This window comes from Nycticebus coucang, chromosome 7 (assembly GCF_027406575.1).
Source record: "Nycticebus coucang isolate mNycCou1 chromosome 7, mNycCou1.pri, whole genome shotgun sequence".
NCBI lineage: Eukaryota > Metazoa > Chordata > Mammalia > Primates > Lorisidae > Nycticebus > Nycticebus coucang.
This window is the reverse complement of record NC_069786.1, coordinates 28576731-28603272: the sequence shown is the minus strand read 5'-3', so window position 1 is coordinate 28603272 and position 26542 is coordinate 28576731.

Sequence of the window (26542 nt, the reverse complement as noted above, 5' to 3'; positions counted from 1 at the left end):
TGCCATTTTTCAGCCCTTTATAATAGGGTTCCCTTGTCACATGTTTAGCATAATTCTAAGTAGGTTAGCACATCAATCATGGTCCTGCAATGGGGGGTGAGAGATGGCCTCAACTCTCACTCATCATCACAAAATTGGTAATGAGTGCCAAGAAGTCAGGTCCATTTAAGAGAGGCTATGATCTGTAACAAACCAAATGACCCATTTCCAAGTGTTCCTGCAGGATGGCGAGGGAGGGAAGCAGAGCCATGGGAGACCAGGTCAGCATTGGGTCCTCTTCCCCACATGTGGATTCTGACAACCACAATAACAGTGGGTACCTAAATTGCACAACTTTTAAACAGGGACAAAGCAGAGCTTAATTTTACATTCAGTGATGTAAGAACCTTCAAAATTATTTCCAAATCTCTGGTAAATAACCTGGTTGACTGCTTATCAGACTTTCAGAAAAAGGCCAAAGAACTCATAAGAATGGCGCAGAACATCCTATCCTGGCAGCCTCCTGGTTGAATACAATTTACAGACATATTTTGTTGGTTCCTAATAGTGCTTATAAATAAGGCAATTCCACCTTTTATAAATCCAGAGTTATTGCCCTTTTTTTTGTTTTTAGGGATAAGGTCTTGCTCTGTTACCCACGTTGGAGTGCAGTGGCATAATCATAGCTCACTGCAACCTTAAATTCCTGGGCTCAAGTGATCCTCCCACCTCAGCCTCCCTAGTAGATAGAACTATAAGTGCACATCACCAGGCCTAGCTAATTTTTCCCCCTATATTTTGTAGAGATAGGGTCTTGCTGTGCTGCCTAGACTGGTCTTAAACTCCTGGCCTCAAGCAATGCTCCTGCCTTGGTCTCCCAAAGTGCTAGGATAACAGGCCTGAGCCACAAAAATTTATCCTGAAATGCAAACTAGGGCAAACCCACAATCCAGCTTGATAACGACCAGCTAAGACTGAAGCTGAAGCTCCTTTTAGGCAGATGTAGACTCACTATTTCTCCACAGTCCCCACTGCTCCCTGTTGTCTTCCATTTACCTTCCCTGCTGCCTCCTCATAGGCATTTGCATTTGCAACTCCTACCTGTCCAGGTCTTTCCTTTCACAAAGGAGTCAAAGGAGGTTACAAAGAGGTAGAATGACTGAAATTATATCAGTCTGAATTGGTTGTTTGGTGGTGGAGGCAAGTTTTGGGGAAGAGAGGAATCCATAATATGCTGACTTTTCTTCCTTTTTTTAAATTATCATACAGTAATATTGATTGGGGGGGGAGATGATCTGTGTGAATTTTAACACGTGTATGTACATATATACTCAAGTAGTCATCGCCACAAAAAGGACACAGAATAGTCCACCACCCAAAAGACTCTCTCAATGGCCCCTTTATAGCCACATTCTTCTACCACTCCTACCCCTCAGAAATCACTGAGCTGTTCTCCATCACAATAGTTTTGTTCTTCAAACCTATCATAAAAATGGATTCATACATTACATAATCTTTTAAGATGGGCTTTGTTCATTTAGCGCAATATCTGGAGATTCATTTGAGGTACTGGGTGTATCGGCTCATTTCTTCTTATTGTCAAATGGTGGTATACACACACCATTATTTGTTCACTGACTGAAATTCTTGAAATTCAGAGAAGTTTTTAAGAGGTGGGGCAGTGAGAACCAATTATTAACTATTAAGAATTGTGCCAGCTGGTTATCAAACACAGACATTAAAAATTTATTAAATTAAAAGACATTAAATACTCCAGAGTCACTACTTTCAATGGTTATTGCATTTCACTATTATCTAAGCATGTGAGGTTATTTGATCTCTTCTATGTATATAATATATGATGATGTACTTTCTACATAATGATCTTAGGTACATGCTATGTAACAATGTACCAGGGACTTCTCACCTGAACTTCCTGGTTCATATTGCTGCCAATAAATCTATTGTGATGGGACCATTTACAGCACAAAACTCTTCAAGCACCATAGGGTCTCTTCCTCCCTTCCTTCTTTCCTTCCTTTCTTTTTTCTTTCTTTCTTCTAGAGAGCCAGACATCAAATATTTACTAGCACTCTGGAGTAGGGGAAGTTAAAACCTAGATCATCCCCAAAGAATAAGCCCCATCATTGTCCTCACTCGCACCATTGCACCCCCCAGCTTGTCTTATGAATTCAGGTTGAATCAAAACATGTCCCCTTGTTGAGAGGAAAGACATTGTAAAAACCTGACATACCACACTTGGCAGAAAAAGTTGCCAGAAGCAGTGTGGGGCAGAGGGAAGCGCCCCGAGCTGCTGCCAAGGGGCTAGAGTACTGCTCTGCCTTCTCCACAGAAGCTCTCTCTTCACAGGGACATGGAGGATGATTCTTTTGTCCTTTTGTACGCCCTCTCCATTTTTTCTCTCAGCACAAAGCCTACTCTTCCTTGCTGGACCTCCTCCATGAGCGGAATCCCCTGGTGATCAACAGAGCCCTAGGCTCAAAGGCGGGCCTCCAGGAATCACGAGATAAAAGCAGCATGGATGAGAGGATGAGGGCACAGACAAGGCAGGGGACCTCTGGACCTCCCCACCTCCTACTTCAACTGAAGCTGCTTGGCTTTCATGCTTCACTATAATGTTTTATAGATGAGCAATCAAGATAAGCTTTCCTTTGAAAAATGGTTCCCGCTGCTAATCTAAAAATTTTCTGAATAACAAGTGATTAATGCTGCAGAATCCCTTATCTGGACTGTAGCAAAGGCCTCCCGAATGGTGTCCCAGCTCCTATGGTCTCACATACTCCTCTCTCTCTGCCACACTGCTCCCCTTCCCCAGGCCCCTTCTCCCCACCCAATACACTCATCAGTCACAGTGATAACATGCAAATCAGATCACATCACCTTTTCCCCCCAAACTCTTGAACAGCTGCTGGTAGCAATCAGAATAAAGTCTAAAGTCTTCAACATGTGCTATAGTGCTCTACAGGATCTGGCCCCTGCCCCTCTCTGACCTTACCTCACCCCCCACACCAATCACACACCTGACTTCCGTGCTGATATTCTCAGGCTCGAGCACATTCCCACCCTGGGACCTTTGCACATCTTTCTAGAGTGCTTTTCCTCTGAGTGGCCACTTGGTTTGCTCCCTCTGGCCAAATGTCATCATCAGCAAAGCTTTCCCAAATCCTCTGAAGAAGCTAAGAAAATTGCACTCCAAAATATGATTCCTTGGTATAAAGAATATTTTGAATTAAAGTCCATTCATGATCAGAAAGCATTGGAAGAAGGCTTTCCTCTATCTTCATAAAACCTGAGTAACCTGATTTAGAATCAGAAGGGACTACTGACTTCCTTATTGTATACTAATAGACCTGGCCTTAAGGTCATTTGAAGCACAAGACCTGTCTCTCAGGTTAATATACAAATCAATGTTTCCACCCATCTACACACATCCCCCCAGCAAACCACTTGCTACATGTATACTTTCCACACTCTTCCCCCTCCCTTCTAAAAGGCATTTTTAAAAGTCTGACCATCACTGAGACTTTGGGTAATCATTCTTGTGAGTCCCCTCATGCACATGGTATTTGGAAATAAACCTTTCTGTTATTAATTAATCTACCATAATTGTGAGTTCATCTTTCAGCAAACCAACCAAAGGGAAAAGGGCAAGTTTCGCTGTAATCCCTATACCCCCTATCAAAACTAGTACCTTTCACCATAACTATCTCCCCTTGACCTAAAATGTGTGTCTCATGATTTTAAAAGTGAGCTGTGTTTGCCATGAATGAGCCTGGAGGTCGTTATGTTAAGGGAAGCAAGTTAGGCACAGAAAGATAAATACAGCACATTCTCACTCATAGGTGAGAGCAAAAAAAAAAAAAAAAAAAAACCTCAAGCTCATCAAAATACAAAGTAGAATTGTGATTATTAGAGTCTGAAAAGAGATGGAGGAGGGGAGAATAGAGAGGGTCTGGTTAACAGATACAAAATTAGAACTAGATGGGAGGAGTAAATTCGAGTGCTCTGCAGCTCCTCAGGGGGAATACAGTTACCAATAATTTATTGTGTATTTTCAAAGAGCTAGAAGAGTAGATTTCAAATGTTCACAGATCAAAGAAATGATAAATGTTCCAGGAGAAGGGTATGCTAATTACCCTACTTATCATTCTGTGTCCTCTAAATAGACACAATTATTACATGTCAACTAAAAAATAAAAGGAAACAAAGAATGATATTTACAACAGAGAAATATTGAAATAAATTATTATGTGATACTTTAAATTTAAAAAAAGTAGAGAATTCTGGGAAGATGGCCAACTGGTAGCAAACCTCGGCAGGGGCTCCTGAGCAGAGGAAGAAAAACTGGACAGAATCGGACTCTAAGAAGCCGAAGACAGGGAGCTGAGCCAAGAAGGAATTTTGGCAAACTGGAACTCCAAGGTAGAGCATTCAGAAGAACAAATCACAGGTACAAAGCCTATTGACTAGAGGACAGGAGACCCCTCCCCCAAGCAGGGGGCCTGCTGCAACAGAACCCTTTGAAACAAACCCTTTGAATCATTTGAAAATGAACAAGCAAGGAACCAAAGACCTCTCATTTTACCCCCCTGGAGAGAGCTGCTAAACTCCAGGTCTCTTTCTCCAGGGAAGTCCCATTTATGAACCTAGATACCACCCATCCAGGCATAAAATTGAACAGATATTTTCCCCCGCATACGTCCAAACTCCCAGTCCACCCTTTCCCCCTCATATGACAGCCTGAAGTTCTGCGCCCTGCAAAGCACAGAGTGTTTGGTCTTCTCTTGAGAGAACTGGGCATAGTGTGGTCTGCCAACCATCAGGACGGAATCTGAGACTAATGGGGAAGAAAGAGGGTGTGGGAAGAAAGGGACACTCAGCAAGAGGAGGAGCAGTCCCCTGGTTATGACTATGCCTGGCCAGTGGTAGAGCTGACTCTCAGTTCGGGCTGTGTCTGATGGGATGGGGTGCAGAACCCCCAGCTCTGACGGCACCCACAGCAAGAGGGTGGTTGCCCCCTGTGGACTGAGTTCGGCAGACAGGGCTAGTCCCCAGCCCCTGCCAGGCCTGTGAGCAGAGGTTTGATAGACATCGACTGTGACTTGAGAGCAAGGGCATGGTCCCCTGATTCCAATGGAACCCTCAAGCAGTAGCTTACTGGGTGTGAACCAAGAACTGAGGGGTAGGGCATGGTCCACTGTCTCCAGCAGGGCTGGTGAGCAGAGGCTTACCAGGTGAGAACTGAGACTTGTGGGTGGAGTGCAGTGCTCTGACTCTAACAGAGCCTGCATACAGAAGCCTCCCAGGCAGTGGACTGAGACTGGCAGGTGGGGGCGTGGTCCCCTGACTCCAACTGGTCTGGCAAGTGGAGGCTAGCAGTGTGGACTTAGACTGGCAAGTGGGGGCATGGTCCCCTGACACCAACTGGTCTGGCAGGCAGAGGCTAGCTGTGTGTGGACTGAGACCAGAGGGTAGGCCAGTGCCCTGACTCCAACAGAGCTGGTGAACAGAGGCTTGCCAGGCAGTGGACTGAGATTGGCAGGCAGGAGCATGGTCCCCTGACTCCAACTGGTCTGGCAAGCAGAGGGTAGCCGGATGTGGACTGAGACCTGTGGGTAGGGTCGTGGCCCCTGGCTCCAGCTGGGCCTGTGAACAGAAAAGCAGACAACAGTGTGGACTGAGTCTGGTGGGCAGGAGTGTGGATCCCTGGCTCCAATTGTGCTGTTGGAGACCCTTGAATCCCTTTCTGTTGGGCAGGGTTTGCACTGCCTGAAACAATTTGGTTGGAACTCGTGTCTGGGGCTGTCCACTCAGGGACATTCTGAGGTTGACTTTCGAAGTTTTGTAGCAGAAAAGAACTGAAGGGTGGGGGCTGGGCACCACACCTGTTTGTATCCCTTCACAGTTGAGATTTAAACCTAACACTGTGGTTTCTTAGGATAGGGTAGAGGTTGGCTGATATCAAAACAGAGCTAGCTTGCGTTCACCAAGTAGGTCCTCAAAGTCTCTGGCTAAAACTCTGAAAGGGGCCTTTGTAAGATTGTAGGAGATAAGTCACAATTACAAAGTCTATCACTTTGGTAAGGGGCTATCTCTACTACCTGGGAACCCCAATTCGATCTCACCCTACCAGTTCTAATAACAAAATGGTGGAAAATAAACATGGTGTGGACCCAACAGAAGAATTCTGGCAACATGAATAACCAGAGTAGATCAACTCCCCTAAGAAATGACAAAGGAGATACAACCGAAGATGCCATGCATAGACAGATGGCAGCAATGTCAGAAATTGAATTCAGAATATGGATGGCAAATAAGATAAATAGAATGGAGGAAAACATAGAAATTGAATTCCAAAGAGTAGTTCTAAAGTCGTCTCAAGAAATTAATGAATTTAAAGCTCAAGTCACCAAAGATAGGGACATAATGAGAAAAGAGATAGCAGAGCTCAAGGAAATGAAGAAGTTAGTTGAGGAGCTCCCAAAGACATTAGAATCCATCAGTAGGGCGGTGCCTGTGGCTCAAGGGGTAAGGTGCCGGTCCCATATGCCGGAGGTGGTGGGTGCAAACCCAGCCCTGGCCAAAAACCAAAAAAAAAAAAAAAGAATCCATCAGTAATAGAGTTGATCAGGAAGAAGAAACGATCTCTGAAACTGAAGACAAAGCTTTTGAATGTTCCCAAACACTCAAAGAGGCAGACGAATGGAGAGCAAAAACTGATCTCTCCCTGAGAGAGTTATGGAATCGCTCCAAAAGATCAAACATTCATCTTATAGGAATTCCCAGAGGAGAAGAGGATGGTCCCCAAAGTACAGATGCTTTACTCAAAGAGATTTTGGAGGAGAATTTCCCAAGCATTGCAAGAGATACAGAACTTCGGATAACAGACAGTTTCAGAACCCCAGCAAGACTAAATCTAAATAGAGCATCTCCTAGACACATTGTGATTAACTTTGCCAAAGTTAAGATGAAGGAGAAAATTCTGCAAGCAGCCAGACATAAGAAAAGCATTGCCTGAGGGGCATAGAGCAAGATGGTGGCCAAGTAACAGCTTCCCTGCAACTGGGCACCGTGAGTCTGGGGAGATAAGACTCCAGGCATCTCTGGCTGGTGGGATCTTCCTATAATCATCGCTTTGAGGACACAGGGAGTCAGCGAGAGACTTCTGGACCCCAACAGGAGGACAAAAACAGTGAAAACTGGCAAGTGGTTGTGTGTGTTCAATCGGTCTAATCCCACTGGCAGCTATAAGTACAGTAGCAGCGAGACTGCAAACTGGAAAGGCCTTACCTTGGCACTCAGTTGAACTACCTTGGGGAGAGCTTGGGCAGGAGTGCAGAGAACTTTGGGCATTGTCTAGGGCCCCAGACTGAGTCGGTAAGCTGGACAGAGCTAATAGTGTTTAGCTGTGGGCCGCAGGGAGGCATTGTGAGAGAACTGCCCTGGCAAGCTCTGCCCTCAGGGTCGCAGAGTAAGGATCATGCAGAAGCTAGTAATCAAGTGACTGAACAGCCTAAAGGTGGGGACTGAGCTGCCTTACAGCCTTAACCCTCAAGGGCAGACTGAGACCAGTTTTGGCACACTGGGTAAGTGGATAGCCACTTCAGCAGTGATCCCAGCAACAAGCACTTTCCTGGGAAAGCTTCTGTTTAGCCAAGCTTAGAAGTTTAAAGTGCCTTTTAAGAGGGCTGAAAGATATAGGGTCTACACCCTTTAGGGTTTGAGAAATCAACGGAGGCTTCCAGTTGTATCAGCATTGTGATTAACATCTCATACCCCAGAAGACCACATGTTGCCCAGACAATATTCAACAAGATATATATACTGCTTTGTTTTTGGTTCTTTCTTCTCTTTGTTTGTTGGTTTGTTTTTTGATTATTTTTTTGTTGTTGTTGTTGTTTTGATTTTTAATTTCAACCTTTTCCCTACAGATTATTCTTCTCTTCTCTTTCTTTTTCTTTCTCCATTTTTCTAGATTAAATACAATTTCCCATTGCTGCCATTTTCAATAATTAGAACTTCATTTTTGCTAGTGTTTCTACAACTATTATTTGGTTTTTCAGCCAAATTTATCCTGCAAAGTTTTCTGTTTGATTGTTTTGGTTTGATTTATAGCATTTTTGTCTTTCCTCTCTACTTGGTTGACATGGGGTACTGTGTCTGATCAGGTTACCAAAGAGCTGCTGACCTCAAGGGAATCACCCAAACTGGCACCTCCAGAGTTGGGGGTTTTTAACGTTCTGTCAAAGTACCCTACTGTACACCTATATTGCTCTGTCTCCCTCTTTCTGTGCCTCTCGTCTTTTTGCTAATATTCCCTTTTACTCCTCCCCTCTCCTTTCTATATTTACTTTTCTTTCTTTCTATTTTTCTTTTTCTTTCTTTTATCCCTTCCTGCTCTTCAACCTTCTCATCCTTCTGGTCCTGTACCAAAAGGACTCATCAAAACCCTAGTCCACAGGAACAGGAACTTAAAGAGCAAGAGGAAGTGAAAGGAAAATCAGGGCAAGGAAAAAGATAAAAGAAATCACTCATGAGGAAGAATCGGCAGAAAAATCCTGGGAACATAAATAACCAGTCCAGACCAACCCCTCCAAGAGACCATGAGGTAGCTACTGCAGAGAATTCCACCTATTAAGAAATGTTGGGAATGACAGAAAGGGAATTTAGAATACACATGATGGAAACAATGAAGGAAACTGCTAATAAAGTGAGAAATAATTAAAAGGAAATCCAAAAACAGAATGAAATAAGAGATGAATGATATGAAGAATATAGAAAGGATATAGCAGAGATGAAGGAACTGAAGCAGTCAACTAGGGAACTTAAAGATGCAATAGAAAGTATCAGCAACAGGTTAGACCATGCAGAAGAAACAATTTCAGATGTAGATGACAAAGTTCTTGAGATAACTCAAATAGTTAAAGAGGCAGAAAAGAAGAGAGAGAAAGCAGAATGTTCACTGACAGAATTACAGGACTTTATGAAGCGTTCCAACATACGAGTTATAGGAATCCCAGAAGGGGAAGAAGAATGCCCCTGAGGAATGGAAGCTATACTAGAGAATATTATAAATGAAAATTTCCCAAATATCACCAAAGATTCTGACACACTCTTTTCAGAGGGATATTAGACCCAAGGTCACCTCAACTATAACTGAACTTCGCCAAGACACATTGTGATGAACCTGTCCAATGTCAAAAGAAAAGATTCTTCAAGCTGCCAGGAGTAAGCACCAGTTGACCTACAGGGGCAAATCCATCAGAGTGACTGCAGACTTCTCTAATGAAACTTTCCAAGCAAGAAGACAATGGTCATCTACATTTAATCTACTTAAACAGAACAATTTCCAGCCCAGAATTCAATATCCTGCTAAGCTAAGCTTTAAAATTGATGGAGAAATCAAATCATTTATGGATATACAAACATTAAAGAAATTCACCACAAAAAGACCAGCTCTACAGGAAATACTTCAACCTATACTGCACACTGACCACCACAATGGATCAGCATCAAAGTAAGAACTCAGAAATTAAAGGACAGAACGTAACTTCCACACTGATCCAAAAGACAAAACTAAGCAATGGACTCTCACCAAATAAGACGAATAGAATACTACCACACTTATCAATTATCTCAATAAATGCTAATGGCTTGAATTCCCCACTAAAGAGGCATAGATTGGCTGACTGGATTAAAAAACACAAGCCACCCATTTGCTGTCTGCAAGAAACACACCTGGCTTCAAAAGACAAATTAAAGCTCCAAGTCAAGGGTTGGAAGACAATTTTTCAGTCAAATGGAATTCAGAAGAAAAGAGGAGTTGTGATCTTATTTTCATATACATGTGAATTTAAAGCAACTAAAGTCAAAAAAGACAAAGATGGTCACTTTATATTGGTCAAGGAAAAAATACAACAAGAAGACGTTTCAATTATAAATATTTATGCACCCAATTTAAATGCTCCCAGATTCTTGAAACAGACCTTACTCAGTCTGAACAATATGATATTTGATAATACCATCATAACAGGGGACTTTAACACTCCTCTTACAGAGCTGGACAGATTCTCTAAACAGAACTTAAACAAAGATATAAGAGATTTAAATGAGACCCTAGAACAACTATGCTTCAGAGACACATATAGAACACTCGCTCCCAAAGATAAAGAATATACATTCTTCTCATCACCCCATGGAACATTCTCCAAAATTGATCATATCCTGGACACAAAACAAATCTCAACAGAATAAAAAGAATTGAAATTTTACCTTGTATCTTCTCAGACCATAAGGCATTAAAAGTGGAACTCAACTCTAACAAAAAGGTTCGACTCCACACAAAGGCATGGAAATTAAACAATCTTCTGTTGATGACAGATGGGTGCAGTAAGAAATAAAACAGGAAATCATTAACTTCCTTGAGCATAACAACAATGAAGACACAAGCTACCAAAACATGTGGGATACTGCAAAAGCAGTTTTGAGAGGAAAAGTTATCACTTTAGATGCCTACATTCACAAAACAGAAAGAGAGTGCATCAACAAACTCACAAGCCATCTTATGGAATTGGAAAAAGGAGAAAAATCCAAGCCCAAACCCAGTAGAAGAAAAGAAATATCCAAAATCAAATCAGAGATCAATGAAATTGAAAACAAAAGAATCATTCAGAAAATTAATGAAACAAGGAGTTGGTTTTTTGAAAAAATAAATAAAATAGATAAACCTTTGGCTAGACTAACTAGAAATAGAAAAGTAAAATCTCTAGTAACCTCAATCAGAAATGATAAAGGGGAAATAACAACTGATCCCACACAGATACAAGAGATCATCTTTGAATATTGCCAGAAACTCTATGCCCAAAGATTTGACAATGTGAAGGAAATGGATAAATATTTGGAATCACACCCTCTCCCTAGATTTAGCCAGGAAGAAATAGAGGTCCTGAACAGACCAATTTCAAGCACTGAGATTAAAGAAACAAGAAAAAAGTTTCCAATTAAAAGATCCCTGGTCCAGATGGCTTCACTCCAGAATTCTATCAAACCTTCAAGGAAGAGCTCATTCCTGTACTGCAGAAATTATTCCAAAAAATTGAGAAGGAAGGAATATTCCCCAACACGTTCTATGAAGCAAACATCATCCTGATACCAAAGCCAGGAAAAGACCCAAACAAAAAGGAGAATTTCAGACAAATTTCACTCATGAATATAGCTGCAAAAATTCTCAACAAAATCCTAGCCAATAGATTACAGCTTATCATCAAAAAAGTCATTCATCATGATCAAGTAGGTTTCATCCCAGGGATGCAAGGCTGGTTTAACATACGCATTTTTTTTCTTCTACTGGATTTGGGCTTGGCTTCATAAACGTTATCCACCATATTAACAGAGACAAAAATAAAGATAATATGATCCTCTCAATAGATGCAGAAAAAGCATTTGATAAAATCCAGCATCCTTTTCTAATTAGAACACTGAAGAGTATAGGCATAGGTGGCACATTTCTAAAACTGATTGAAGCTATCTATGACAAACACACAGCCAATATTGTACTGAATGGAGTAAAACTGAAAGCTTTTCCTTTTAGAACTGGAACCAGACAAGGTTGTCCTCTGTCACCTTTACTATTCAACATAGTGCTGGAAGTTCTAACCAATACAATTAGGCAAATACAGGGAAATAAAGGGAATCCAAATGGGAACAGAGGAAGTCAAACTCTCCCTCTTTGCTGATGATATGATCTTATACTTAGAGAATCCCAAAGACTGAACCACAAGACTTCTGGAAGTCATCAAAAAATACAATAATGTTTCTGGATATAAAATCAAGGTCCACAACTCAGAAGCATTTGTATGCACCACTAAGAGTCAACATGAGAAGCTAATTAAGGACACAACTCCCTTTGCCGTAGTTTCAAAGAAATGTACCTGGCAAAGGAGGTGAAAGACCTCTATAAAGAAAATTATAAAATCCTAAGAAAGGAAATAGCAGAGAATGTTAACAAATGGAAGAACACACCATGCTCATGGATGGGAAGAATCAACATTGTTAAAATGTCTATACTTCCCAAAGCAACCTACCTATTCAATGCCATTCCTATTAAAATACCAACATCGTACTCTCAAGATTTGGAAAAAATGATCCTGCATTTTGTATGGAACCAGAAAAAGACCCATATAGCTAAAGCAGTTCTTAGTAATAAAAATAAAGCTGGGGCCATCACCATACCAGATTTTAGGCTGTACTACAAAGCCATAATGGTCAAGACAGCATGGTACTGTCACAAAAATAGAGACATAGACACTTGGAATCGAATAGAAAACCAGGAAATGAAACTAACATCTTACAACCACCTAATCTTTGATAAACAAAACAAGAACATACCTTTGGGGAAAGACTCCCTATTCAATAAATGGTGTTGGGAGAACTGGATATCCACATGTAAAAGACTGAAACTGGACTCACACCTTCCCCACTCAAAAAAATTGATTCAAGATGGATAGAGGACTTGAATTTAAGGCATGAAATGATAAAAATCCTCAAAGAAAGCATAGGAAATCCTTGGAAGATATTGGCCTGGAGAAAGACTTCATGAAGAAGACTGCCATGGCAATTGCAACAACAACAAAAATAAACAAATGAGACTTCATTAAACTGAAAAGCTTCTGTACAGCTAAGGAGACAGCAACCAAAGCAAGTAGACAACCTACACAATGGGAAAGGATATTTAAATATTTTGAATCAGACAAAAGCTTGATAACTAGGATCTATAGAGAACTCAAATTAATCCACATGAAAAAAGCCAACAATCCCATACATCAATAGGCAAGAGACATGAAAAGAGCCCTCTCTAAAGAAGACAGATGAATGGCTAACAAACACATGTTCATCATCCCTGTGTATTAGAGAAATGCAAATAAAACCACCCCGAGATACCATCTAACCCCAGTGAGAATGGCCCAGATCACAAAATCTCAAAGCTCCAGATGCTTGTGTGGATGTGGAGAGAAGGGAATACTTTTACACTGCTGGTGGGACGGCAAACTAGTACAACCTTTCTGGAAGGAAGTATGGAGAAATCTCAAAGCACTCAAGCTAGACCTCCCATTTGATCCTGCCATCCCATTACTGGGCATCTACCCAGAAGGAAAAAATCCTTTTATCATAAGGACATTTGCACTTGACTGTTATTGCAGCTCAATTTACAATCGCCAAAATGTGGAAACAGCCTAAATATCCACCAACCCAGGAATGAATTAACAAGCTGTGGTATATGTACACCATGGAATACTATTCAGCCATTCAAAATAATGGAGTCTTTACAGCCTTTGTATTAACCTGGATGGAAGTGGAACACATTATAATAAAGCATCCCAAGAATGGAGAAGCATGAATCCTATGTACTCAATTCTGATATGAGGACAATTAATGACAATTAAGGACACAGTGAGGGTGGGGGAAGGGGACAGCAGAAAGAGAAAGAAGGAGGGAGGGGTGGGGAAAGGAAGAGAAGAGAGAGGGAAGGAGGGAGGGGGTGGGGTCTTGGTGTGTGCCACACTTTTTAGGGGCAAGACACGATTGTAAGAGGGACTTTATCTAACAAATGCAATCAGTGTAACCTGGAAAAAAAAAAAAAAAGAAAGAAAAGAAAAGAAGGTTCTGGGGACTTGGACAAGCTGGAGGACTCTTCAATCCCAACAATAGTCCCTTGCACAAAAATAGAGGTCCAGTGTTACCAGATCACCTAATTTTTTTAATAGAAGTTAGAAATTCAGATTTTTATGTATAATATCTCATTTCTTATATAATGACTAATTTTTTGTAAACATTGCACTAGCCAATCAAAATACGTCATGGACTGTATCTTGTTTCTATAAACCCTGACAGTGATTCTCTTTCGAATGTGAGGGAATAGAGGGGGACTACCACAGGTGGGGTTCCCTGGAAGCAGATGCTGGGACAGTGCGAGGTGAGGATATTTACTAGGGATCCACACCTGTGGAAGGGAGGGTCCGACATAGCATCAGGCACAGGGGGGAGGCAAGTGGTAAACCAGGCCTGACAAAGCCTCTGCCAACCTAGCACATATAAAAAAATGCTCATCATACCTATTTATTAGAGAAATGCAAATCAAAACCACCCAGAGATGCCATCTAACCCCAGTGAGAATGAGCCACAACACAAAAATATGAAAGCTACAGATGCTGGTGTGGATGTGGAGAGAAGGGAACACTTTTACACTGCTGGTGGGACTGCAAACTTGTACAACCTTTTTGGAAGGAAGTATGGATAAACCTCAAAGCACTCAAGCTCAATCTCCCAATTGAGCCTGTCATCCAATTACTGGGCATCTACCCAGAAGGAAAAAAATTCTCTTATCGTAAGGACACTTGCACTAGACTGTTTATTGCAGCTCAATTTACAATCGCCAGAATGTGGAAACAGCCTAAATGCCCACAAATCCAGGAATGAATTAACAAGCTCTGGTATATGTACACCATGGAATACTATTCAGCCATTAAAAAAGATGGAGACTTTACATTTTTTGTATTTACTTGGGTGGAAGTGGAAGACATTATTCTCAGTAAAGCATCACAAGAATGGAGAAGCATGAATCCTATGTACTCAATTTTGTTATGAGGACAATTAATGACAATTAAGGTCACGGTGGGGGTGGGAGAAGGGGAGAGCAGAGAAAGAAAGAAGGAGGGAGGTGTTTGGAAAGGAAGAGGAGAGAGAGGGAAGGAGGGAGGGGGTGGGGCCTTGGTGTGTGACACACCTTTTGGGGGCAAGACCCGATTGCAAGAGGGACTTAAAATAACAAATGCAATCAGTGTAACCTGGCTTATTGTACCCTCAATGAATCCCCAACAATTAAAAAAAGAAAGCATCACCTACAAAGGGAGATATATCAGAAGGGCTGCAGATGTCTCAGCCAAAATGTTTCAAGCCAGAAGAAGATGGTCACCTTCAGTCTCCTAAAACAAAACAACTTCCAGCCCAGGATCCTCTATCCAGCTAGACTGAGTTTCATTTGTGATGGAGAAATCAAATACTTTAATGACATAGACATGTTGAGGAAATTTTCTATAACTAAACCAGCTCTCTAGGATATTCTCAGACCCATCCTCCACAATGACTAGCACAATGCTCTACATCCAAAGTAAACTCACCCAGAAATTTATGAACAAAACCCAACTTCCACAGTGGTGACAGGATGAAAAATGTCCACTGGATATCCAATAATCATGACGCCAAAAACGCAATCAGGTTTATCAATTCTCAATGAATGTGAATGGTTTAAATTGTCCTCTAAAGAGGCACTGGTTGGCTGACTGGATACATAAATTCAGACCGGATATGTGCTGTATCTCACCTTACCTTAAAGGATAAAAACAGGCTCAGGGTGAAGGGATGGACTTGTACAATACAGGCAAATGGAAACCAGAAAAAATCAGGGGTTGCAATTTTAGTAGCAGATACAATAGGCTTTAAACCAAGAAAGATAAAGAAGGTCACTACATATTTGTCAAGGGAAATACCCAACATGAAGAGATTTTGACAATTAGCATTTATGCACCCTACTAGAATGGTTCTCAATTCATAAAGCAGACTGTAATGGATATGAACAACTTGATATCTTCCTGCACTATAATAGTTGGAGATTTTAACACCCCTTTCACAGTTTCTGATAGATCCTCCAAGGAGAAACTAAACAAAGAAATATTAGACTTAAACCTGACCTTAGAACAAATGGACTTTACAGAACTCTACAGAACATTTCACCCTAATAAAACTAAATATACATTCTTCTCATCAGCCCACAGGTCATCCTCCAAAATAGATCATATCCTAGCAAACAAGTCTAACCTCAACAAATTTAAAAGTGTAGAAATTATTCCTTGTATCTTCTCAGACCACCATGGAATAAAAGTTGAACTCAACAGCAACAGGAATCTTCATATTCAAACAAAGTCATGGAAACTAAATAATCTTAGGCTGAATGATAGCTGGGTCAAAGACGAGATTAAGAAGGAAATCACCAAATTTTTGGAACAAAATGATAATGAAAACACAAATTATCAAAACATGTGGGATACTACAAAGACAGTCCTACGAGGGAAATTTTTAGCATTGGAAGCTTTCGTCAAGAAAACAGAAAGAGAGGAAGCCAACAACTTAATGGATCATCTCAAGCAACTTGAAAAAGAAGAGCATTGCAACCCTAAACACAGCAGAAGAAAAGAAATAACCAAAATTAGGGCAGAATTAAAAGAAATTGAAAACAAAAGAATCATTCAGAAGATCAACAAAACAAAAGACGGTTTTTTTAAAAGATTTTAAAAATTGATATACCTTTGGCCAACCTAACCAGAAATAGAAAAGTAAAATCTCTAATATCATCTATCAGAAATGATAAAGGAGAAATAACAACAGACACTTCAGAAAGTAAAAAAATCCTCAATGGTTGCTAAAAAAATCTCTATTCCCAGAAATATGAAAATCTGAAGGAAATGGACAAATACCTGGAAGTACACCACCTTCCTAGACTCAACCAGAAATAATTAGAAACCTTGAATAGATCTATATCAACCACTGAAATAGCATCAACAATATGAAATCTCCCTAAAAAAAAAGTCCAGGACCAGATGGCTTCACATCCGAATTCTATCAAACCTTTCAAGAGGAACTAGTATCTATATTATACGATGTCTTCCAAAGCATAGAAAAAGAAGGAATACTTCCCAACACATTCTATGAAGCAAATATTACCCTGATACCAAAACCAGGAAAGGACTCAACAAAGAAAGAAAATTATACACCTATATCATTAATGCATATCGATGCAAAAATATTCAATAAGATCTTAGCAAACAGAATTCAACAACACATCAAGAAAATTATATACCATGATCAAGATGGTTTTATTCCAGAGTTACAGGATTGGTTCAACACGTGCAAATCTATAAATATAATATATCACATCAATAAAATAAAAAACAAAGACCATATGACTCTCTCAATAGATGTGGAAAAAGCCTTTGATAATATCCAGCATCCTTTCATGATCAAAATTCTTAAGAAATTAGGCATAGAAGGGACATTTCTTAAACTAATGGAGGCCATCTACAGCAAATCCATAGCCAATATCATATTGAATGGTGTAAAATTGAAAACATACCACTCAGATCAGGAATGAGGCAAGGATGCCCACTGTCTCCACTGCTATTCAACATAGTAATGGAAGTCTTAGTCATTGCAATCAGGCAAGAGAATGCGATCAAGGGTATCCAAATAGGGTCAGAGGAGATCAAACTACCACTCTTTGCTGATAATATGATCCTATACCTGGGAAATCCCAGGGACTCAACTTCTAAACTCTTAGAAGTGATCAAGGAATACAGCAGCATCTCAGGATACAAAATCAATACTTACAAGTCATTAGCTTTTATATTCGCCAACAATAGTCAAGCTAAAAAAACAATCAAGGACTCTATTCCTTTTACAATAGTGCCAAAGAAGATGAAGTATCTGGGAATTTACCTAACAAAGAACATGAAAGATCTCTATAAGGACAACTATGAAACTCTGAAAAAAGAAATAGCTGAAGATGTTAACAAATGGAAAAACATACCATGCTTATGGCTGGGAAGAATCAACATTGTTAAAATGGCCATACTACCCAAAGCAATCTAAGACTTAATGCAATTTCTATTAAAGCACCATTGTCATACTTTAAAGAACTTGAAAAAGGGTGGCACCTATGGCTCAAAGGGGTGGGGCGCCAGCCCCATATGCCAGAGGTGGCAGGTTCAAACCCAGCCCTGGCAAAAAAAAAAAAAAAGAACTTGAAAAAATAGTACTTCATTTTATATGGAATCAGAAAAAAACCTTGAATAGCAAATACATTACTCGGAAATAAGAACAAATCAGGAGATATCACGTTACCATACTTCAGGCTATATTATAAATCTATAGTGATCAAAACATCATGGTACTGGCACAAAAACAGAGCAGTAGATTTATGGAACATAATAGAGAACCAAGAGATGAAACCAGCTACATATCACCATTTGAATTTCAACAAGCCTATCAAAAATGTTCAGTGGGGCGGACTTCCATATGAGAAGCACCACGACCCACAACCTGCAACCTCCAGGCCTGCACATGCCCTGACCAGGAACTCCAGGAGCCGTGCAACCCCGCACCCTCCCTCTAGTACCCTCCCTGCCTCAACACTGGCCTGATCATCTGGCCAGGGACTGTGGTAGCCACATGCCCTCCAGAGCCCTCATTGCCTATGGGTGGAGCCCTTCTCCTGGACAGAGAGTGCTGGAGCTTTGGGCCCTCTGTGCCAAAGTCACTGGGTGCCAGGCACACCCAGAACCAGGTGCGCCACCCCTGCCCTGTTGCTGGATCTGGGTGTGTGACACTCTGGAGCTGCTCACACAACCAAAACTCCCTGGCTGGGGCAGCCCCAGAGGAGCTACACAGGGTCACTCCCTACAAAGATCCAGCAACAATAGAGAGAACCTGCTGGGGTCTAATCTTAGAGAGACACCTCCCCAACTCGGAGGATGGCCAGAGGCAACGGTGAAAAACAATCATGAAGTGAAATCAACAGAAGTGCTCTAGCAATATGAATAATCAGAGTAGATCAACTCCCACAAGGAACAATTGTGCAGACACAGCACAAGATCCCATGCACAAGCAAATAGCTAAGATGTCAGAAATTGAATTCAGAATCTGGACAGCAAATAAGATCGAATTAGAATTCTAAGCAGTAACCCAGAAGATATCTCAAGAATTCAACGAAATCAAAGACCAAATGACCAAAGATTTTGACACATTGAGACAAGAAGTTGCAGCCCTCAAACATCTGAGAAACACAGTAGAATCCCGCAGTAACAGAATGGAGCAAGCAGAAGAAAGGAGTTCTGACACTGAAGACAAAGCTTTTGAACACTCCCAAACTCTCAAAAAGGAAGAGAAATGGAGGGGAAAACATCACTCTCTGAGAGAGCTCTGGGATAATTCAAAGAAAACCAATATTCATCTTATATGGATCCCCAAAAGCGATGAAGTGGCTTCACAAGGCACAGAGTCTCTTCTCCATGAGAGTATGAAGGAGAACTTTCCAGACATGCCAAGAGATGCTGAAATTCAGGTGGCAGACAGTTTCAGAACTCCAGCACAACTCAACCCAAATAAGACATCCCGCAGCACATCATAATCAATTTCACTAAAGTTAATATGAAGAAGAAAATTCTGAAAGCAGCCAGATGAAAGAAAAACATCACCTACAAGAGCAAGAATATTAGAATAATTACAGATCTCTCTGCTGAAACCTTTCAAGCTAGAAGAGGTTGGTCATCGAATTTTAATCTCCTAAAACAAAATAACTTTCAACCCAGGATCCTGTACCTGGCTAAACTGAGTTTCATTTATGATGGAGAAATTAAATACTTGAATGACATTCACATGTTGAAGAAATTGCCATAACTAAACCAGCGCTCCAGGATATTCTCAGACCTATCTTCCATAAAGATCAGCATAACACTCCACCACAAAAGTAAACCCACCTAGAAAGTTTTGATGAATTCCAACTTCCACAGTCGCAAAGGGATTAAAAATGTCCACTGGACCCTCAAAAGGCTTATCAATATTCTTAATTAATGTGAATGGTTCAAATTGTCCTCTAAAGAGGCACAGGTTGGCTGACTGGATACAAAAACTGAAGCCAGATGTCTGCTGCATACAAGAATCTCATCTTACATTAAAAGACAAATATAGACTTAAGGTGAAGGGATGGTCATCTATACTCCAGACAAATGGAAAGCAGTAAAAAGCAGGCATTGCAATCCTATTCATAGACACAATAGGCTTTAAAACAACCAAAATAAGGAAGGATAAAAATGGACACTTCATATTTGTTAAAGGTAATACTCAATATGATGAGATTTCAAGTATTAATATTTATGCACCCAACCAGAATGCATCTCAATTTATAAGAGAAACTCTAAAAGACATGAGCTACTTGATTTCCTCCAGTTGCATAGTAGTTAGAGATTTTAACACCCCTTTAGCAGTGCTGGATAGAGCCTCCAAAAAGAAACTAAGCAAAGAAATTTTAGATTTAAACTTAACCATTCAACATCTGGACGTAACAGACATCTACAGAACATATCATCCCAACAAAACTGAATATACATTCTTCTCTTCAGCCCATGGAACATACTCCAAAATCGACCACATTCTAGGGCACAAATATAACCTCAGTAAATTTAAAAAAATAAAAATTATTCCTTGCATCTTCTCAGACCATCATGGAATAAAAGTTGAACTCAATAACAACAGGAACCTGCATACCCATACAAAAACATGGAAGCTAAACAACCTTATGCTGAGGGATAGATATGTTACAGATGAGATTAAGAAGAAAGTCACCAAATTTTTGGAACAAAACAACAATCAAGACACAAATTATCAGAACCTCTGGGATACTGCAAAGGGAGTCCCAAGAGGGAAATTTATAGCACTGCAACCTTTCTCAAGATAACGGAAAGAGAGGAAGTTAATAACATAATGGGACATCTCAAGCAACTGGAGAAGGAGGAACATTCCAACCCCAAACTCAGCAGAAGAAAAGAAAAAACACAAAGCAGAGCAGAATTAAATGAAATTGAAAACAAAACAATTATACAATAGATCAATAAATCAAAAAGTTGATTTTTTGAAAAGATCAATAAAATAGATAAACCTTTGGCCAACCTAACCAGGAAAAAAAAAAGTAAAATCTCTAATTTCATCAATCAAAAATGCTTAACATGAAATAACAACAGACCCCTCATAAATTCAAAAAATCGTTAACGAACATTACAAGAAACTTTACTCTCAGAAATATGAAAATCTGAAAGAAATTGGCCAATACTTGGAAGTACGCCACCTACCAAGACTTAGCCAAAACAATGTGGAAATGTTGAACAGGCCTATATCAAGTTCTAAAATAGCATCAACTATACAAAAATCTCCCTAAAAAGAAAAGCCCAGGACCAGATAGCTTTACATCAGAATTCTACCAAACCTTTAAAGAAGAACTAGTACCTATATTACTAAACATCTTCCAAAATATAGAAAAAGAAGGAATATTACGAACACATTCTACGAAGCAAACATCAACTTGATCCCTAAACCAGGGAAAGACACAACAAGAAAAGAGAATTATAGAACAATACCACTAATGAATATTGATGCAAAAATACTCAATTAGATCCTAACAAACAGAATCCAACAACACATCAAAAAAATTATACACCATGACTAAGTGGGATTTAGCCCGGGGTCTCAAGGCTGGTTCAATATATGTAAATATATAAATGTAATTCAGCACATAAACAAACTCAGAAATAAAGACCATATGATTATCTCAATTGATGCAGAAAAAGCTTTTGATAATATCCAGTATCACTTCATGATCAGAACACTTAAGAAAATTGGTATAGAAGGGAGATTTCTTAAACTAATAAGGCCATCTACAGCAAACCCACAGCCAATATCGTATTGAATGGAGTTAAATCGAAATCATTTCCACTTAGATCAGGAACCAGGCAAGGTTGCCCATTGTCTCCATTGCTCTTTAACATTGTAATGGAAGTTTTAGCCATTGCAATTAGGGAAGAAAAGGTGATCAAGGGTATCCACATAGAGTCAGAAGAGATCAAACTTTCACTCTTCACAGATGACATGATCATATATCTGGAAAACATATAGGGATTCTACTACAAAACTTTTAGAAGTGATTAAGGAATATAGCAATGTCTTAGGCTACAATATCAACACCCATAAATCCATGGCCTTTATATATACCAATAATAGCCAACCCAAAAAATAAGTCAAGGACTGTATTCATTTCACAGTAGTGCTAAAGAAGATGAAATATTTGGGAGTTTATATAACAAAGGATGTGAAAGATCTCTACAAAGAGAACTATGAAACTTTAAGAAAAGAAATAGCTGAAGATGTTAACAAATGGAAAAAAATACCATGCTCAGGGCTGGGAAGAATCAACATTGTTAAAATGTCTATACTACCCAAAGCAATATACAATTTTAATGCAATTCTTATTAAAGGTCCATTATCATATTTTAAAGATCTTGAAAAAATAATGCTTCATTTTATATGGAATCAGAAAAAACCTCGAATAGCCAAAACATTACTCAGCAATAAAAAAAAAAGCAGGAGGAATCATGCTACCAGATCTGAGACTGCACTATAAATCGATAGTGATCAAAACAGCATGGTACTGGCACAAAAACAGAGAAGTAGATGTCTGGAACAGAATAGAGAACCAAGAGACGAATCCAGCTACTTACCATTATTTGATCTTTGACAAGTCAATTAAAAACATTCATTGGGGAAAAGATTCCCTATTTAACAAATGGTGCTGGGTGAATGGCTGGCGATCTGTAAAAGACTGAAACTGGACCCACATCTTTCACCTTTAACTAAGATAGACTCTCACTGGATAAAAGATTTAAACTTCAGACATGAAACTATAAAAATACTTGAAGAAAGTGCAAAGTGCAGGGAAAACTCTTGAAAGAATCAGCCTGGGTGAGTATTTTATGAGGAGGACTCCCCAGGCAATTGAAGCAGTATCAAAAATAGATTACTGGCACTTGATCAAACTAAAAAGCTTCTGCACAGCCAAGAACATAGTAAGTAAAGCAAGGAGACAGCCCTCAGAATGGGAGAAAATATTTGCAGGTTATACCTCCGATAAATGTCTAATAACCAGAATCCACAGAGAACTCAAATGTATAAGCAAGAAAAGAACACGTGATCCTATCTCAGGGTGGGCAAGGGACTCGAAGAGAAACTTCTCTAAAGAAGACAGACGCACGATCTACAAACACATGAAAAGGAGCTCATCATCCTTAATCATCAGAGAAATGCAAATCAAAACTACTTTGAGATATCACCTAGCCCCAGTAAGAGTAGCCCACATAACAAAATCCCAAAACCAGAGATGTTGGCGTGGATGTGGAGAGAAGGGCACACTTCTACACTGCTGGTGGGAATGCACACTAATACATTCCTTTTGGAAGGATGTTTGGAAAATACTTAGAGATCTAAAAATAGACCTTCCATTCAATCCTATAATTCCTTTACTAGGTATATACTCAGAAGACCAAAAATCACAATATAATAAAGACATCTGTACCAGAATGTTTATTGCAGCCCAGTACATAATTGCTAAGTCATGGAAGAAGCCCAAGTACCCATGGACCCATGAATGGACTAGCAAATTGTGGTACATGTATACCATGGAATATTATGCAGCCTTAAAGAAAGATGGAGACTTTACCTCTTTCACGTTTACATGCATGGAGCTGGAACATATTCTTCTTAGCAAAGTATCTCAAGAATGGAAGAAAAGGTATCGAATGTACTCAGCCCTACTATGAAGATAATTTACAGCTTTCATATGAAGGCTATAACCCAACTATAGCACAAGAATATGGGGAAAAGGGCCAAGGGAGGGGAAGAGAAGGGGGAGGTTAGGGTGGAGGAAGGGTAATGGGTAGGGCAACACCTACGGTGCATCTTAGAATGTGTACAGGTGAACCCTACTAAATGCAGAATACAAATGTCTACATACAATAACTAAGAAAATGCCATGAAGTCTACATTGAACAGTTTGATGAGAATATTTCAGATTGTATATGAAACCAGCACATTGTACCCCTTCATTGCACTAATGTACACAGCTATGTTTTAACAATAAAAAAAATATTCAGTGGGGGAAAGACTCCCTATTTAACAAATGATGCTAGGTGAATTGAATGGCAACCTGTAGAAGACTGAAACTGGACCCCCACCTTTCACCATTAACAAAAATTGATTCTCACTGGATAAAAGATTTAAACTTAAGACATGAAACTATAAAAATACTAGAAGAGTGTGCAGGGAAAACACTTGAAGAAACTGGGCTGAGAGAATATTTTATGAGGAGGACCCCTTGGGAAATTGAAGCAACACCAAAAATACGTTACTGGTATCTGATCAAACTGAAAAGCTTTTGCACAGCCAAGAGCACAGTAAATAAAGCAAACAGACAACCTTCAGAATGGGAGAAGATTTTTGCAAGTTATTCAAAAACACAGTCTAGTTATCTGACTTTTCTGAGGTCTGATAACTAGAATCTACAGAGAATTCAAACTAATCAATAAGAAAAGAATAAATAACCCCATTTCTACATGGGCAAAAGACTTGAACAGAAACTTCTCTGATGAAGACAGGCACATGGCCTACAAACACATGAAAAATGCTCATCATCCTTAATCATCAGAGAAATGCAAATCAAAAGCGCTTTGAGATATTATCTAACTCCAGTAAAATTAGCCCACATCACAAAATCCCAAACCTGCAGATGTAGGTGTGGATGCAGAGAAAAGGGAACACTTCTACACTGCTGGTGGCAATGCAAGCTAATACGACCTTTTTGGAAATAAGTTTGGAGAACACTCGAGGAACCAAAAGTAGACCTACCGTTCGATCCTGCAATTCCTCTACTAGGTATATACCCAGATGATCAAAAATCATTTTATAACAAAGACATTTTCACCAGAATGTTTATTGCAGCCCAATTCATAATAGCCAAGACATGGAAACAGCCCAAGCACCCATCAACCCATGAATGGATTAACAAATTGTGGTATACATACACCATGGAATTCTATGCAGCCATAAAAAAGATGGAGACTTCACATCTTTTATGTTTACCTGGATGAAGCTGGAACATAGTCTTCTTAGTAAAGTATCTCAAAAATGGGGGAAAAAGTATCCAATGTACTCAATACTACTATGAAATCAATATATATCCACCTATACACTCATACTATACTATAGTCCAGAAAGTAGAAGGGAAGAGGAGAGAGAGGGGAGGGGAGAGGGAATATGGGAGGAGGGAGAGTATTTTGGGGGACCTCACCTAATGTGCATGATGTAATGGTACATTTCAAAACTATTACAAATGAGTATAATTGTGATGCATGTGTTACTAAGTTCAATGTAAGCATTTCACATTGTATATTGAAGCACTACCCTGAACCCCATAAATGCATCAAAGTACAAAGTTATGATTTAATAAAAAATAATTTTTAAAAAAAGTAAGCCATGTTCATTTTAGGAAAGGCAGAAAATCTTTTAAAAATTAAAAGAAGAAACCTGGCTTATTGTACCCTCAATGAATCCCCAACAATAAAAAAAAAAGAAAAAGAAAAAAAATTCATTACCATAAACCAGGGATAAACATGTAACATTTTTGCTATATTTCTTTCTAGTATTTTCCTTTCTTTTGGTCTTATTATTTTTCAGTGTTAACTATGCACAGAGTTTAAATGTTCAACTTTGTCTACAAAGTTTATTATGAGAAGCAGCAGTTTCCAACCCTGCCACCTACCCTATCCAGAGCTGGTCACATTCAGTGACTTTAACTGACTTTTTTTCCCTTGTTATTATTGCCTCCAAAGCTTTCTAAAAAGAAAAAAAAAAAACACCTTTAGGCATTATTTCCTACAACAGAAGGTGAAGATTTTGATTGTATTCTTCCTTCTGTTCAAATCAAACATACACACAATTTCTAACCCTCTGTCTTCATAGTACATAGCATTTTTTAATAAGTCAACATTCAATTCTACATGAGTATGACTATGTAAATGTAATCAATGAGCTACATGGTATTTTTTTTTAATTTATTGTTGGGGATTCATTGAGGGCACAAGAAACCAGGTTACACTGATTGCATTTGTTAGGTAAAGACCCTCTTACAATATGTCTTGCCCCCAAAAGGTGTGGCACACACCAACACATAGTATTTTATTATTACTTTTTCTTTCCAATTATTTCTGTTTTGTCCGAAGTTACTAATTTTACTGGGTTTTGTTTGCATTAAGTTCTGTGTTCTTATCGGTAATGAAACCCAAATTTCACCAGTTTTCCAAATCTTCTCAACACATATTCGGACGTACTATCGCTGTCATTTTAATATTTTGCAGCACTCTCCCACCTATGCCTTCTAATATGGTTTATAATAGAATGGTCACCCAATATATATGGTATGTTGCTAATACCCTGGACTATCTGTTCACCACCATCCTAAGGTTCTTCTGTTTCCTGACCCTGGCATATTTATTTCTCTTGGTTTATCCCAACCACATGGTCCAATAGCTTCCTGAGAAAGCCTGCATGGAAGCAAGATTTTTTTTTTTCTTTTTTGAGATATTGCACATCTGAAAATGCTTTTCTTCTATGCTCACAGATGACTGGTAATTTGGTTGGAAGTATAATCCTAGGTCCGAAATCATTTTCCTTCGGAATTTCAAAGGCATTGCTCCATTGTGTTCCAGCTCCCAAAGTTTCCTAGAGTGTTCCTCTAATTTTCTGATCTTTTCTCTCCTATGTATCTATCTCCTCATCTTTTTATTCTACTTTGGAGGAGGTACATCCTACATGAGTTTTTCATTTTTGCTGTTAT